Source organism: Cyclopterus lumpus, chromosome 20, assembly GCF_009769545.1.
Source record: "Cyclopterus lumpus isolate fCycLum1 chromosome 20, fCycLum1.pri, whole genome shotgun sequence".
Taxonomy (NCBI): Eukaryota; Metazoa; Chordata; class Actinopteri; order Perciformes; family Cyclopteridae; genus Cyclopterus; species Cyclopterus lumpus.
The window spans coordinates 16,935,613-16,953,598 of NC_046985.1; the positions used below are offsets into that span (position 1 = coordinate 16,935,613).

The window sequence follows — 17,986 nt, forward strand, 5'->3', positions numbered from 1 at the left end:
AGCGTTCCACTTCAAACGGGCCCCTGATATGGCGGCAGGGATAAAGAGCAGCTCGAGCTCCGCGTCGACAGCGTGTTTGTTTGTTTGCCTGGATGGGAGGGTGGAAGTCATTACGCCCAGGCTCTGTGGACATGCCATCATAATGACACACAGAATGCCATTCTCCATATTGCGACCCCCCCCCCCCCGTTGTTGCCTTGCATTCAGCGCGAGTGCAGTTTCTAGGTGGCAGGACGGAATTATTTCTTCGAGGCTTACTTGTGTTTTTTGCAACAGGCAATGGAAAAGAAATGTTAACAAAAACCTTCTTCAAGTCCAATTTCCATGTCCGTGTTTTGTGGGTCGAAAAGTCTTCCAATGTCTCAGCAACAGTGTATCGAATATCACTACTACTGTATGTTTAAGTCTGGGCATGTCCTTTAAGTTTACATCACTTTAAAAACAAGCTGCTTTTTCCACATGTTTATTTTTTTTTATCTCAAAGCAGAATGAGAAGCACAAAAGTGTGAGGTGTCCCACAGCTGCAGCACGGCAACCTAAATTAGACCCAGACCACATGAAAAGCTGTCGTCTCTATTCCAGGCCGGGGCGGGAAAATTACAGCCCTGCTCTCTCTACTCTAGCATTAAACCTCAATTAGTGCACAACTACACCGGTGATGTCATCACCGAGGGACCCAGGAGCCTTGAAAATGAAGGGGGCTTCGCTTACCGACGAGAGAGATGCTCGTAACCGAATCACCTCAAACTTTTAGGTTCCTCTCTGAGCGGCCCGGCGGTCGGTGAGAGAGGTTGTTCATTCCAGTTAGCTGGCGAGAGATACAGTGATGCTCTTTTGACACCGCCTGAAAAAACACAACAAAAAAAGCACAAAAAAGCCCCGTGGCCAGGTTTGGCTAAATTCACCAAGAATTTGAATCCCGAGTCGTGACTGGAGTTTTCCCAAGAGACGAGAGGTCAGTGAGGTAGGACAAAAAAAACTCCCGTTTGACCTCCAGTGACCTGGCAGGAGACAGATGAGGAGGAGGAGGGTCCTGGCTCCTGTGTTTCATCTGCCCATCAGAAAACCAGACCCATTACACAACACTCACGTAATCATTCGCCAAGGAAAATTTCCCTTGCTGCAGACATTGAGCTAGGCCTGAATATTTCTTATTTTCATGAAATTGGCCATCTTCTACTGAGGATCAGGTCTGGGTTCCATTCCATACTGATGCCTCATTTTCGCTGCATGGTGTGGCTCTGCTCCACTCACCAACTGTTTAAAATATGTTCCCTTATTCAGAAAAAGTGGTTGCAGCACCTGGTCGTGCACCTCGGAATTTTTGTAACTTGGCAGGCGTACTACTGTCACAAATAGTTCACTGATGAAGGCACAATTTACATCTCTGGGGATCATACAAAGAAGGACAATTTGTTTCTTTGTGCGTTGCATGATGATATGAAACAGCGACTGACCAATTACCCCAACAATTTGCATAATCATTATTCAAATTCCGCATATTCCTGAAACTCAGATCAAGCAAGACAGTGCTGCAAAACTGAATCAATATTATGTTACCGGATTGCCTATTTCTCACCTAAAATTGCTTTCAGAAAGATATTTTAGTGTACTGTTCAGCTGTAAAATGAGAAATATCGTCACCCGGCCACCAAAAGAAATCGAGACAAAACCAAAGACTTGCCCACCAATTCGCTTAGGGTTTCGCTTGTTGGCAAGATTAAGTGCATCTCCACCATCAGTGTGGGCTGGATGCTCAGCTGAAATTGCCGATCTCAGCAATTACTTTGCGAAGAACATCCTCATAACCGATTGGAGCAATGGCCGAAAATGGGAAAATGTGTCTATTATATGTAAGGTATTAAACCTGGTTTATCCTGTACCAGAGCTCCAGGTTTCCAACAGAAACATAAAAGCCTGAATAGAGCACTCCTTGGTGGGTTATTGTAGTCCCTCTTGCTGCGGGGGTCACTGTTCCTTCATGTCGTACAAAAGGAGGGAGCGACTTCAACTAAGGCTCAGCATGGGAACGCTCCCAGGCACCACCTCGTACCTTTCTCCTCTTTGTAACAGAGAGCCGCTTCCCACACTGTGTGAATTATGCATCGCGGCTCCCAGCAAACTTCTCACCAGGTTGTTCAAGAGAGCTGCCCGAGGACCACGAGTCTTCTTTGGCGTACCTCCACCTGAAGAGACGGATCGCTCTCACATCTTCAAAGAGAAGTCAATCACGCCATAGATTCTTAGTACCACCCAGTGGGTTTACACAACTTTCCCTCGCTCTCTCGCAGGTGCATAGAAAGGGGATGGGGCCCAGATTTCTCAGAAAGTGGAACAGGATTTTCCAAGCTCCGACAAAAACTGGGTGGGTGGGGGCGATTGAGATCAAAAGCCTGCAAGTTCCTGGCGAGCAGACCCAATCAGCCGAGAGGGCCAAGGAGAGGAGGAGAGACAAGCGCTTCCCTTTTAAATTGATCCCACTGAGACCCTCAAGGTTCCCCTAGCAGGACTCACAGAAAAGCGATAAAAATCTGGCCCTGTGGATCTGACGAGGAACTGGGAGGGGAGCAGGCAAAGAAGAAAGACGGTTTTCAAGGGGGTGGGGGGAAGCACAGAGAGAACAGAGGGGAAATGTCGGGAAGGGGAGGGAGGGGAGTCGGTTGAGGCAGATCAAGGGAAGACGAGGGATACAAGAGGGTTGGGCTCGTCCTCCGAGGGCGCATCCAGGGATCGCTGTGTGCCAGCTAAGAGCCGGCGCAGGGAGGGCCGGTGCTATCAGCCATCAAACCTGTGTTACAGGTCTGATGATGTGCTCAACCAATCAACCGCGGGGTATCTTTATTCTGCCCGGGTCCCTGGCAGCAGAGATGCTGGACGGGTTCGCGCTGGCCTGAGATCAGACTCTGGACGAAGCTGGTGTCGTTATCCACAGCATGTTGGGGCCCTCAAAGGAACAAGCGCTATCAGAGCAACCCAGAGACCCAGCAGCCTGCCAGACCTGCCCAGCCACCAACAGCAGCACAAACACACAATAAAGCTGCGCGTGCACATGCGTGTGTTCCAATTTCATGGATGTCATTATCAACGAGGCTCCACAGTCATCAAAAGAGTTAACGCCTGTCAAAGCCAGACAAGCAAATTATCACCGGCAACTGAAAGCAAGTGGGATCTAAAAAATACATTTACATCATGGATCAAGCACATTCACCTACAGCAGCCACTTCCGTGACCTAAAACTGGGATTTCCTTCTGGTGTCTGAATGTTGTGTCTTCTCAGAACGTGCTGAAGGGGTAAACAGATTAATGTGGAGAACACACATTCTTGTATTTCTGCAAAAGGGACCTTGCTTTGGTTTTCCTGAATACGCTGTTAATATGACGAATTTCTGAAATTCAGGAAACATCAAGCATTTACATTTTTCAAAAGGGAGGGTTCAGAAGGTCAAAAGGTACAATACTTTTTCTCAACATGTCACGGCAGCCTTTCATAGGTACATGTGAGGTCTCATTAACGGTGTGTCTCGTTAAGATGGATCTCTTTACTGGGAACAAATCTAGATGGTTCCACGCAGACTGAACATGCAAGAGGAGACAGGAGGTGAAAGCATAAAAAAAAATTTAAAAAACTGCAGGCACTTGGTAAGCAGGAGAACTGGCAGGCTAATCGCCGGCATAATAATCCTGCGTTTTGATCAGAATGAATATTACAGTAGTGAATGAAAAAAAAAGGTGTGATTATGGGATACTCTGGTAGCAGCACTACTCCACACTGTGACTGTTGCAGGCTGCGGTGAGCCAACCTAGCTGTTGCAATGGATAGCCGGTGAATAAGCCGATCTCTACTAATATCATTAAAGTAGCCCCGGGGGCTGACACGCCTCCTTTATCCTCGAGCGCCACCTGCACCAATCAGCCTCCTCTCCCCGTGACAAACGTCCTGAAATCACATAGCTATTCAGCGTCAATATTTTGACATTTCATTCAGCTGATTCTCCAGACAGGGCCATTTATTTAACCGTCTGAAAGATAATTGGCAGGAGAGGGCGAAATTCAAAGTTACGTGACCGGGGCTCAGTTGCCACAGGTAACCTTTTTGGAGGGACTTAGCGTGGCGAATTGATTGCCGAGAGCACAGACTCATCATGAGTGCTAATTTTCAGAAGCAGTGCACGGCGAAGCTGGGAAAATAAGAGGCTCTATTTATAACAGAGGGAAGGGGGAGATGAGGGGGGCGGGGGGGAGGATTAGCTTGTCATTAGAATAAAGAGCGCAGAAGAAGAATCAATTTCAGGGGCTTAAAAAGCTGACAAACACAGTTCACTTATTCTAATTCTTCCTCTGCCTCTGGCTCTCAGCTCACCTTTTGACAGAGCAGCCTACAGCCGACAAGATGTGGAGGCAACGATAGCTCCTTCACGCCGAGCCTATTCGGGGGACTAGCCCAGTGATTCTTTGTGAATGTCTCTATGTCTGTTACTACGTGGTTTGTTTTTGCAGTCAACGCAGCCAGAGGAACCAAACAATTGCATACATCCAGATAATCCGAGCAAGGCAGTCATCACCACGCATCTGTGACACGACCCACGCTGCATCCAAATAGTCATCCAGGAAGAGTCCGCTCTGAAGGTTTTTTTCAATTCAATTCAATTCAGTTTATTTTGTATAGCCCAATATCACAAATTTGCCTCAGAGGGCTTTACAATCTGTACACATACGACATCCCTGTCCCAGGACCTCACATCGAATCAGGAAAAACTCCCCAAAAATAACCTTTGACAGGGAAAAAAGGGAAGAAACCTTCAGGAGAGCAACAGAGGAGGATCCCTCTCCCCGGATGGACAGAAGCAATAGATGTCATGTGTACAGAATGAACAGCATTTACAAAGTTACATAAACACATTACATGAATATGACAATGTATGAATGGAACTCAGATTCAGATGTGCTTCCTTCCATTAATGGCCAATTAATTGACATCATCTTTTTTTCCCCCCATTGGCAGTCCACCTGGTGTCACTATTGGTTGGGAAAAAAAAGTGGTTTCCCAGCATGCCTTTGGAAACTAAACCAGGAAGGAAGCTTGGGGCTGATTTTCATGCAGAGGCGACCTGTTCACCCTACAATCCCCTCAACACGAAGGCCTCACCCCCTGACCCGGGCCTTCATGTGCCCGCTGGATAACCTGGGCCAGTATCTGGGACAGGAACCACACAGGAAAAGGCGCAACTCGACACGAACAGAAACTTGAGCAAAAGAGGGGGGTGGGGTGAGAACTAAATGCCAGCTAGTAAACTTTTTCCACCGACCAAACTCCGCAGCTAAGGCAGGTTTCCTAAGCACTGGTGCATTTCTCTTTTAAGCTCGGGCTAGGCCCACGCGGAGGAGCTAAGCTGGCTGTAGGAGCCAGCGGCGGAGGGATTTATCAACTAGAAGCAGGCCTCAAAAGCAGGGATAACCTGATGACAGCCTCCCAGTGTCGCCAGTGGAGGATGCTGCCAAGACATTTCAAATTACTGATACAGTGACAGGAAAACATATTCAATTAATACATTACGCCGCTGAACTCTCCGATCCAATCCGCTTATAGAACATCTAATAGCATACGAGGAGGAAGGATATTGTGCTAATTTGTCTTGTCTGTGGAGCGCTCTGACAGCGCTGATGCCTGCGTCTCTTTAACATGAGGTTAGTGGGTGTTTGGCCTCCCCTCCAGTCGTTTATGAGCTGCAGAGCCTGCAAATGATTAGGCCTGGGAGGGCAATTAGCCCGAGCAACGCTGGGCTAAATATAGTCCGGCTTGGCCCAGCTCTGCCCCTGGGTCACATCCACACCGCAGCCTCCACGCAGGCGTGTTCGTTCAATCTGGATCCCGTTTCATGACTGATGCGAATGCTCCGCTGACTCAGGCGAGATACCATAACTCAGCCGTCGATCAGGTGTCTCGGGAGGGAAGAAAGTGAGTGGGAAGGAGTCGTGGAAGAAAAATATTTTTTAAAAGGGGTGACGTTTGAAAGGGAAGCACGCGTATCCAGATATCCAGATACGGAGAAGCATGTTCATGAAGTTGTCCCTCGCACTTTAAAATGGGTCTCCATGCAGGACCTGGCTTCTTCACAACCAAACCTTCAGCTCCATCACGGCCTCACTTCACGAGAAACACTGTGTCAAACTAACCATGGTTGGGAAAACATGCTTTCTCACAGCCTTACACCAACCAAACGGAATGCAAAGGAAAAAAATGCTTTCCCATCCCACGTCTCCCTGCCCCTCCAGTCGCCGTATCTCCCACCCCCTGTGAGAAAAAAGGAAAAACATTTAAGAGATTTTATCCTTAAAAGCAGGAGGTTCGCCCACTCGTTCACCTGGGACGGCTCTTGGACGGCGGAGGCAAGCTAGAAGGTTATAGGAGCCTGGGAATGTTTAACACCAAGACAGCAATCAGAACTTAGCCGGAGCTCTGGGAATTGGACAGGAAACGTGGAGAGTAACCCCTTCCTGCCTGAGAGGAAAGAGAAGAGGAAGTGATTTGGGTTATGTGACGAATTTTGGTTGCAACCTGAAAGGCAGTCTGTTGGATTTAATAGGTATACTAGGTTTTTACAACGGCTTAATTTAGCAAGACTTTTTTTAAGACCCTGAAAAAAAACAGTTTCACTTCTCTTGAGAGTAACACTTTTTGGCTTTGTGAGCCTGATCTACCTACATCGTCGCTCAGAAAGGTGTGTGAAGACCCAGGGCTCAAAAGTGAAAAAACAAAAGCACTAGAAAAAAGGTAGTGGCCTCTAAACTCAACATGGACTCCGCTTGAATTTCCCGATCACTGTCTTGACCTGGTGTGTCTTCCGACAGAACGTATGGACCGAGGTGAAACATAAGTGGAAATGCTCCGGTGCTGCCATGAGCTCAGCACAAATTGCACAAGATGGACCAGGAAACAGGGGTTTGCTTTGTACCCTGAGCAGAGAACCAGTAGCTTCCACTGTGAGAGGCATACTCTGACTCAGACACACAAACCAAGTCATGGTTACATACAAGGGGTTGGCCAGACTTATGATTACTAACATGGTGCATGCATACATATTTACAGCACCTAGGTTACTACAGAACATGTACAAATTGTCAGATTGCAGGGTTTTTTCCCTAAAGGCTATTATTCACTAATGCCCAGGGCTTTTATTGTGATAGGTAAAAATAAAATTATATATATAAAAAATATATTGCAAATTAAATGACAAAAACAAAAAAACACCCGGTGTGTTAAGGCCTTTAGTGTTGTCCTGTGTATGGTATTTGTAAATTATAATAGTAAGAGTCTTGGCATCAACATCTGTAAAAATGTGGCTTTCACCCGCTGACATGCACCCTACACCTCAGTGAGCCAACTTCAATGTTGTGTTTACAAACCACAACTGAAAAAGCCTACCAATTGGCAATCCATCCAATAGCCTCTGAGATATTAGGATTAGGGTCTTTAGGGTTCATCCTCAAGAACCACGAAAGTCAGATTTTGTGAATGGAGAACATGTTTTCGCTCAATGAGTGAAACCGCTGACCTGCTGGTGGCATTACAGGAAGGGTCAGGGGCTCATTAGGATTCATCCTCTCGGGCACATGAATGTCTGAGAAAAATGTCACCGTAATCCATCCAACGGGTGCAGCACTGTTCCAGAGTAATGGACTGACCCACTGACCAACAAACATTGCCATCCCTAAAAAAAGACCGGAGTGTGGCTATTTTAAAGTGACTCCAATAGGATCTTCTTAGTGGACAGCTGACATTACATGCGCTGCAGAACTTCCCCAAAATCCAATGGGGCATCTTGCTTAAGGAGCAGCACAGGGAAAAGGTGCAGCATTTAAAAAGCCTGCACAGTAATGACAGCAACACTTAAATACTACCTACCAGAAAAAGAGCCCACCAGACTTAATCCCAGCCATAAATCGCATCCACCGGGGACGCCCACTATATGAGATTCCCAGTAAGCCCCAACATTATGGCCATACCATAGATATCCCTCAGCTTGTAGCAGCAGAATAAACCTGGAAAATACATCCATCATGAACGGAGGTTACTCTGGCAGTGTGCGGTGAAGATAAAACGGTGGACAAGCTCAGCGCCCTGTTTATAAACTGTTGGTTAATCTATCGTTTGCCACAAGAGGAACGAGATAACAATATGGTGTGGCTTATAGTCAGCGTGGGACTGTCGCAGAAAGATCGAAGCGTGTCCTTGGAGTGACATTATTTATTGAAATAAATTCACTCAGGCTGAAATATGTATAGCGAATGCATTATGAACAGGGCTTCTGATGGAGCAGCGAGGGCTTTAACTCACCGTAACACGGGCTCTCTCTTTTTCAACAGATGTCCCTTGTGTGACACTCGGAGAGGAGAGGGCCTGAACGCTTTCATTTGCCCCCTTTCATGAATGGAAGGGATTTCCGTTTGATGCCATGTTTGAATGTATAGACAATTTAAAGTCCTCCTCCGAGCAGATTCCGATCTTAATTACTTCGTTAATTAGCCGTGATTCACGGGGAGAAGCCTTGCCCTATTCGCGGTCCCTCCACGTTGCTCCGCAGAAGCCCTCACATCCTCGCTCCCATTTCTGTAGAGCAACAATCCTGTACTTGTGACACTGATTTGCAAAATTCTCTCTCATTTTTCCTCAAATGTCAGCAAACCCCATACAGCTCCGGCTCTCTAGTGCCTACCGCCTGAGGAGAGCGGTGCAGATCAGGCCTCTTCACCGCTCCCCCTCCCTCCCAGTCGGACACATTTCACAGATTTACGTTCATCGTTTCACCAATGAAAAGAGGGATGGCCGGTGCAGCATCCTGCATGCTCCTGCTCACTGAGTGATAAATATGGCTTCCTCTCTCTGGCTGGCTCAACCTGGCGGATTGATGGGGCGATTAGCTAATCACAAAGCAAAGCCACAGAATAAAAAATTAAGATTTATTTTAAAAAGGATCCTCATAAGCAGCGGGCTTTGGGTGAACTCGCTGGACGAACAATGGCGCTTTTCATTTTTCTTGGCACTGCAGCAAGGCCTCGTGGGAAGTTGCCGCTCATCAATACGGGTCGAGCGTGTTGCTCACCAACACTTGGTCTCTCGGACTGGCCAGCACGGCGGCGCCTGAGCACAAGTTGGTGTTTTGGCGTAGCTTGAGAGAAAAGCGGGCTGACAGAAAGGAAAGGTAAGGTCCAGCCGAGCAGCTGCTTGCCATTACTACACCTCACCCCCTCCCCTCCTACGCTGGCAGGAAATAAGCAATCATTTAGTACTGACAGGTACATGCTGAACCATTGCTATCTCTGCTCTCAAACCAACCAACTAATGGATTACAGCAGTTAACATCAACCCTAAGCCTCTCAAGTATCTTTGCCAAGTTGTGTCAGCTTCGTACCTTTACGGAGACTGGGCATATACTTGGATCAATACTGGTGTGGCGCGTACACACGCGGATATGTGTGAGAGAGATTTTACTCCCCACGAGCAAAGATATAAGATGTGCAAACCATTTCTGTGTGTACTCGTAGTTGCCGCCGAGGCAGAAAACACTGAACAAAAAAATAATAATACTAAAACATGTGAGGTCCTTTTCTGCTCGTGAAAAGCAGTAATTTAGAGGTCTCTGGTGAGCTGTAGAGGGCTTAGCGTGTCCAACTGGATCTGGAGTGTAGCTGCAGACCGGCCTTAATGCACCGCCAGGTCACCTTTGCTGTGTGAGAACAGCAGTACAAGGCCAGTTAGCTGCTTGAAGTGTCAGGCACATAAACAAGGTGGCAGGACAAGCTAAAAGCTAAGAAAATATTAATTTATATATAAATATAGATACAAATTTACTGCCCTTGGTGCTAGTACCATTCAAGTCGAACCACCAGAGGTAAGACGTTTGTACATGACTCGGAGTGCTATAAAACTTAAACCATGTTAGGGTGCAGTCATAAACCCAAACAAATGTTGCTGGATAAAACTGAGGGACGGGACGAACAAGAAGTGCTGAAGTGGCCGGCCCAATTTAAGGGGAACATAATGTTCTTGTGTTTGGTAGTGTTGCACAGCATACCAGAAATGGTATCGCAATACCCTGCTGTTTAAAAATGTCATTAGTACCGCTACTTCAGGAATTTAAAAAGAAGTCCTTACGATTTGTTGACACACTAAATCAATGTCAATTGTTTTCTTAATTAATTGTCTGTCTGTCTTCCCTCCCCCCCCCCCCTCCTCATAATATAATAAAAAAGAAACAATCAATTTTGATAAGGAACCGAACCGATAAGCAGAACCGATAAGAGCACTCATATCGATAACATCCAAACGATACCCGGCCCAAATGGTGACAACACTAGTGATTGGTGGGGTCACCCCACAGTCCAGACAGCCAACAGCAGGGGCATATCTCCCAAGGTCTTACTGAGAAACACGCCTCCTACCTGCTCCTGATGAGTTGATCTGCTATACAAGGGAGGGCCTGAACACATTTGACTGGGTTCTTCCTCTCACAGAGTCTCAAACACGTCCTGATACAGTACTTTGATGTGACCTTGTGGGCAAAAGGTTTGTGTGCTCAAATCAACATCCGTCTCAAGAAAGAGTTCTCATGACTGTTGGTTTTGGTCACTGCAAGTCACACCTAAGCTAACATGCAGAAACAGCCTGGGGGAAGAACATACATGTTATTGTTATTTGCTCAGAAAAGGCAGCTGCTGTGAGAATGTGCTGTGGAACTGCAACAGTGTCGGTGACCTCTGACACCCACACTTCCCGGTGTCAGCCTGCACGCTGCATCTACAAGCATTGTGTTTAGTGCGCACAAATAAGCTGGACATGTGTTAGTGTCCAGTATGTTTTCAACCCTTTGAATGGGGAACAGAAACAGAACTTCTATCTGTAATAACTTAAGCAGTGGCGGCTCCACATTTTATACCCCGCTTCAAAGCGGAGATGACAGGCAACGTGAGCCTAATATTAGTAGGCTCTCTCTTCCTTACCTTTGGCCTAAATGTTACTATTCGTTGCAGTGAAGGGAATCTGCTCCAACATTGGCGTGGCGATGGAGACAAAAACACCCACGTACAGACAGAGTAAGCACGCAGTCAGCTCCGTTGTTCTGTCTGACAGCCCTGTAGGCCCTCAGGCTCCGGAGCTGTTTCTCCCTCTGCAAACAGCTCTGCTCTCCAGCCTCTCCAGCCCCCCCACTCCTCCCCAGATATGTCTCATTACTGTAAAACAAGCAGAGGGGACGAGCGTCGCACGAGCCACTTGCCTCCAAAAAAACTTAGAGATTAGCCCGCGATGCGTTAGTTGTGCACCGAAGAGGAAGAGAAAGAGCATACATTACACAGGACGCACACACGTCGGACCCTAAATAAATTACTGAGGAGCCAAGGGATTGGCGGGAGCAGAGGGTGGAGTTATGGCTACACTAGAGTGCACGACAGGCTTAATAGGAGGAGGATGCTGTAGCCTCTATAAAAAAGGTTGACACCCGACGAAAGGGCCCGGGGCGGAGAGACGCAGGTATACATACACCTTCACTGGCTCTCATAAATTACACCGATAGGATCCGACGCAGTTTTCACTCACCGGGCATTAATCAACCAATAAAGCCAGTGGAATTTCTGCAGTGTCATGCCACCTGTACGGAGCCCCACCCCGTCCCGTGAAACGTGCCGTATCGGGAGTCAGGCTGACCACAACGGGATAGCGCCACAGCCTGCATCACTCACTTTTATGGGAACGGGGCGGCGTGGGGGGGGTTTAACAAGAGGTTTTACTCGTCATGGGGAACCTGCATTACATAACAGTAAAACGAAAGAGGGCCCACAAATCACCGGACGACTGGTGACGCATGGCAGACGGAAGGGGCCAGGTTTGTTGTTGTTGTTGTGCGGCCCCCGCCGCTATACACTGTTGGGTTGTGGGTGTAACCCATTAGTCCTGCAGTATAGGAGTTTCCTTCCCCCCCACGTGAAATTGAAAATACAGCTTGAAAAACTGCAGCTAACCCCTGCTCCTCTGCATCATTTTCCAGGGAGTCTGTGCCATAGCTGGAGCCACTTCACTGACCAGGGGCGTCTGTGGTTGAGTTGCGGTTCGGAGAGGCAGGCAGGCTCCGCTACGCCTGACATTGAGCACCGTCGCGGGGGGAACGACTGAGTAATGGCAGGGTAACATGATCCCGGGCCGGAGGGAGGGAGTGGGCGCAACCCTGACGCCAAAATCTGCTGTGAGATGGAGAGAGGGAGAGGGAGAGGGAGAGAGAGAGACAAATGTGTTTGGAGGACAGATACGCGGAAGCAGGGAGGGGGGGATGAGAGGCTACACGGTATATTTGGGAAGCAGCCAAATGATGGATGGGGCGGATGAAAGTGAACGCCTCTCTGCTGCCTGTCACGCACGTGCTGCCATGGGAGGGGCGCCGTGGAGTGGGCTCCGGTTTCCAATTCACAGGGCTGCCTCATACAGAATAAACCCGCGTGGGCCCAAAACCACTTGGATCTTCCCGAACGTCTGAAGCTAATTGAGAAAATGTGAGTCTGACAGACAGAAATCAACGCACACCTCCACATATAGGCCGACAGCAGGAATTAACCCGCCCCTGCAGCGACAGAGAATCCCCTTACTCCATCCGGAGCCGACCTTTGATTTAATTTCTCGTAGAGATTTTGTTCCACTTTTTGCTATTTTTTACATGCTATTGCAGATTAACCCTAAAAACGAGGAAACCTGGGAGTCGTGAGCTTCAATAAAAGCAAAAAGAAAATGGCATCTAAATGACTTCAAAGGCTCCCAGTATTCCAGGTGTCCTACGAGCTCCAGGCTGTTAATTTCATTAAGAATGCGTTAATATGCGCCAGTAAATAACACCATTACTGACATGATAAGGACATCTTAAGTCAGCTGATTTTAAGGTGTTGCCACATTGTCAAAAAGAAATCACATTTTAAAAGACATTAAAGGGTACCTTATCAATTTTAAAACAATAGTTGTATGCCCATATGAACATTCAACCTAAAAAGGATACATCAATTGTCTAAATTGCTGGCGTTTAATCTTTTTTAAACATAGAAATGAGTAAAGTAACATTATTATTACACATAGTGAATGTCCTTGTAGAAAAAAAAAATAGAGCTTTGAAGAAGTTCCCTGGCAAAAAGAGAAGAAGAAAGAAACCAACAATCCCAAAGTATCGCTACGTAGACATTTTAAATAACTTACACAATAATAGGAAATTATGAAAGAAAACCTTGACTTAACTCTTACAGCAAGGTCTTTTCATGATCATGGTTGAACACTGTTTTTTTTCAAATATTAAAAGCCTTTATTCACTTGACCATGCACAAAAGCTGTGAGACACTTTGGAGTCTTATCTGCTGCTGAGACAGCTTGGGGGTTAAGGGGACTTGCTCAAAGGCACCTCGGCAGGAGCTGCTCTCTCACTTCCCTAAATGGATTCAGAAAAGCCATCCTGCTGTTTAAAAACCATTTTAACTTCTATTCTAGTGGAAACGGATGATGTAACCACATAGAGGAATGACTAGCCACCAGTTGAAGCGACCGCACAGGTCCGATGCTCCGCCTCCTCAGTACGGGAACAAGCATGTTAAACCACACACGCGAAGACGGTTTGCAAAGAGTGGAACGCAGCCAGGAACCACGCTAATGCTCGGAGGAGCGGCCTAATATAATAACATGCCTCCCGCCGCCTGTAGTTTCCGAATCCTGGAGGAAAAAAAAAACTCATGTCATTAGGCTTCACGTGTAATTTTCATTCACTTTTCTTGGTAGTGAGAGAGTCTGGCAAGACTAACAATTTAGCAGAGAGAGCAGGTTCACCAGACTATTGCTGAACCACATCCTTCCATTTTTCCAGAACACAATATGCTCTCCATTCATTATTCAGACTGGAGATGCACTTTCCTTGTTCTACTGCTCTCCGCTCATGACATCTTCGGGCGGCACTTAACAGACGGGGATGTATATCGGCTGCTAATAATTAAGGTGTAACGCGAAGAAATAATAAGAAAAAAAGACCACTTCAAGGGTTTTAACCAATTACTTAAAATAGGCTGATGGACTTTCTAATTTCGTAGCGGAACTCATCAAAACTTGCGGCAGAGGATTCGGCCTTTGAATGCCTCGCTGAATTAGCCGTCGTGTTCATGTTTTACCATTACCATAATGTGGCGATGACATAATTGGAAAAAGTAGGCCATGCCTGGCAGAAGAATGTCCCAACCAACTCCAAGAACGTCCGGCCGCATTATCACACCCCTCGTGCAAAGCTTGAGGCTTGGGAACGCTTCTTTTTGTTATTGCCTATTATACTTCACCTCAAAGCCTGGAATGTTATGCTAACACCATCTCGGGTTATGATTGAACGGAAATGTTAGACAAGCTACTAAGTTTCCTCTGCCCGACTTCCAACCTCCTCTTCCCGCCACATGCGAAACCACGGCGGAGCTGCTCGACGGGCCAAAGCAAACGCTCCTGCCGCTCTCATGTCATGCGATGCGTTTCGGCGCCGGACGCCAGCTCATACGCCCCTCAAACTCGTGAGAGTTTGAGGGGTGAGGAACGACGTCGCGCTCGCTGCATCCTACTTCCACTTGGAATCGATTCATGCTTTAACGGACACACAGACACAGAGAGAGAGTAAGAAGTTCCTCATACCAACTCATCTATAAGAGCCTGCAAAAACAAATCTTAAAAAAATAAGAATATATATATAAAGTTGTGGATGCTAATCCGTTTTCCAAGAGACAGTAAAAAGGAAGGGAGCCAGAATGAAAGCTGATGTGTGCGTATGATGAGCTTCCAAACTGGCGCTCTGGGAAATACCTGACATGAACTGTTTGGTGTGTTTATTCTGCCATAACTGAAGTGACCTGCACTCGCACAACATGGCACGCAGAGAGAAGCCACTCAAGGCAGAGTGAGGCATTTTATCAAAGAATTAAGAAAAAAACATATTCTGCCACTTAGCTTTAGTGGTGTATATAGCCATCAACGCGTGTTTGGGTGGAATTGATTTTGAAATATTCCCCTCCGAGTTTCCTGCAGCCTCCACAACTTCTTTTTTATAATCCGCAACACAATGCTGGGGGTTTTCATTTGTTTCTGCCGATTATGATTATTGTCATTATCGAGTAATCTGCCAGTTATTTTCTTAAATTTGAAGCTAGGGTTGGTAATCTCGAAAAACTAGCGCGAGATAGGCAAGATTTAAAAGAAAGAAAAAATATCCAACAGAAAAAACTATTTTCCAATGGAAGCAGCACTATGCTGACAGCCTCCCTCCAAAGCCCCCCCCCCCCCCCCACAAGATTATCATAATGGACGTAAACAACCGACATGGACACTGTTAGAACTCACAGCTGTCAGGCTAGCAGCTTGTTGAAGACTGCGGGGGCAGAGTTAGTGCATGTCGGCATTCCAGACAGATGAAATGATTGGACGGCCTTGATTGTACTCCCGTCACCAATACCGGATTTTTTTTCTTCTTTGTTTTTGTCATTAGATTTATTGATTTATGTCGGGATGCAACGAGAAATTCAACAAAAAAAGTCTCCGTGGAATATTACCAACCCAACAGCTTTAATTTACCATAAGGGAACAAACCTGAAATTGTAATAATTTTTGCTTCATATTTTGGTATTTGTTGATTATCGGAAACGTTGCCAGTTCCTTTTCTTTCTTTCAGCTGTAGTTTTCCTAGGGACTAACTGTGGTAGAAAGTAGCAGTGAAAACTGTTGACAGCCCGTTCTGTGGATCGTAACCAGGGCCAGAGGGAGGACTTTACAAACGCTGAGGTCACAAGTCCAGGCTCACTTTGTCGTGCACCTGGACATTATTTCTGGAAGGTCATTTGACTGTTAAATAGTAATATTGTGACCACAGCAAACAAATAACCAGTCACATCCATTTTACTGGCGTGAAGACAGAAATCACTATGACAGATATCCAATTTTAAAAACTGAGTGAACTGGCCCTTTAAGCTATTCTATTTTGGAGGAGTTTACAAGGTGTTGTTTTGAGAGCCGACCAATCACAACACACAAAGCAGGATTCCCCACAGATGACGACTACCGCAATCAAACTGGAGAGCATGGGGGGGGGCCTACTCAAGAATGGAGTAGGTGTTGGCTGTGCCATGAGAGTTTCTGGTATGAGTGTGAAAGTTTTGCCTATTTGTGTGGCATGCTTTCCATCATCAGCAAAAAAAATAGTGCTGAGAGACCAGTGATTTTCTACAGCAAACAGAATAAAAAGAAAGTGCAACAGTGAATGTGATTTTCTCTCTATGTCCCAATAATGTTGCCTTACTATGAGTCAGAACTTTGTCAGAGTCTGACCGGATTACGTCAGGTTGATACCAGACCCCTAGAGCCTCAAATGCTTAGAATTATTTGTTGTTGTACGTCTGTACTGGGAACCCTCCAGTTCTGAATTCGTGATAAAAAAACACACGAAGCAACAGCGTAAACAAGTAGAGTCAGAACCTGCACCACCACAGACTGGTGCATTGCTAACGACACAGCAATTGCATCAAAAGCATAAACATACGCGCCTTCCTATGTGTTGCCTACACCTGCCCTTTTACAGTGCACCTTGTATGATGCAGATCTGAATAAAACACATCATTTGCAATATTTTACAAACACAAAATAAAAAGACAGTATACACACACACACGTAATGTATAGTATAATATAGGACATCTTTTTTCACATTGTCATCAAATTGCCCAAACATTGGGCCTCATCTGCATACATTTAATATAAATAAATGCATGCAATAAGCCTTATGTTTTATTAGGACTTGCATTCCTGCTCTAGGTGGGCAACAGGTGTTTGTTGTTAAGTGTCATTGAGTATCATGAAAAGCGCTATACAAATTCGATGCATTATTATAATATCCAAAGCGACCCAATAGATGGAAATGACCCCCATGTTGATGATAACTATTGAGTCGCTTTGGATATAATAATAATAATAATAATAATAATAATATTGCATCGAATTTATATAGCGCTTTTCATGATACTCAAAGACACTTAACAACAACAAACACCTGTTGTTTGTGATAAATACAGATGAAACGTGAGGTTCACGTCCGCTTTAAGGCACAGGTGCACAGCCAGCACTGCTGACATGCAGGAGGAGAGGTGTGTGGGGGGGCAGAAGGGAGGTCACAAGTAACAGAGGCAGCGTCTGTCATCTGCACGTCTTCTCGCAGACGTTTGTGTGTAGCCATCACTGCGGGGAGCCCGGGTCTAATGACGTATTAATGCGATGAGAGCGCACCTTCAGGGTTAGCCGCAGGCCTGCGCTGCGTTAGCTACACACACACACGCACGCACGCACGCACGCGCACACAGCCATACGTTCGTGTCTCCGCTGTTTGTGCACCTGCACGCAAAGCCCGCCACTCGGCGCGGGCCTGCTCCTTGATTTTGAAGCCGCTGTTCTGCTAATGCAGAGGCACGCTAAAGCGCCTAGCTGCTGCATGTAAATGCTACCGTGACAACATTGCAAACGAGCGCCGCTCGGCTCCGTTTCGCCTCTCTCAGCAGCAGCGGGCCGGATGTTAAACGCTGAATTAACTTTAAACGTGGCTCACCTGGATCCCCAGTTATGTGGAGGAAGCGCCTTCAAGCTACGACGCGCTCATTTTGTCGTAAATACCTGGTAAAACCGTCGATCCTCATAACTGTTTCTCTCCAGCCATTTTTTGAGCCAAACCGTCAACTTGATCCAGCAGGTGGAACCAATTTGACCAAATTATTCATCTATGGCAGTTTCTAATTTGAATGCGTCCTAAAATAATAAAATGGATTCAAATACAGTACAGATAATGTGCCAATAAGCAAAGTGTGGTTCAGGCGGGTGACGAAGCAACATTTTGCGTTCTCTATGTCCACGGGAACCCCCGTGTTGGCAGAAATGGTACGGCTCTTAATATCACGGGGACCGA

General features: G+C 46.4%; 1 protein-coding gene across 2 annotated transcripts in view; it reads right to left on the bottom strand.

The window, feature by feature from the left end:
* The window catches only part of znf438 (zinc finger protein 438), a 38,274-nt gene extending 20,288 nt beyond the window's left edge, over nt 1-17,986 (bottom strand). The window contains exon 1 of one of the 2 annotated variants that reach the window (XR_004611702.1): nt 17,633-17,986. The gene's annotated coding sequence lies outside the window, so the exon portion shown is untranslated. The remainder of the gene's footprint in view (nt 1-17,632) is intronic. The other variant, XM_034559753.1, reaches the window with a different exon arrangement.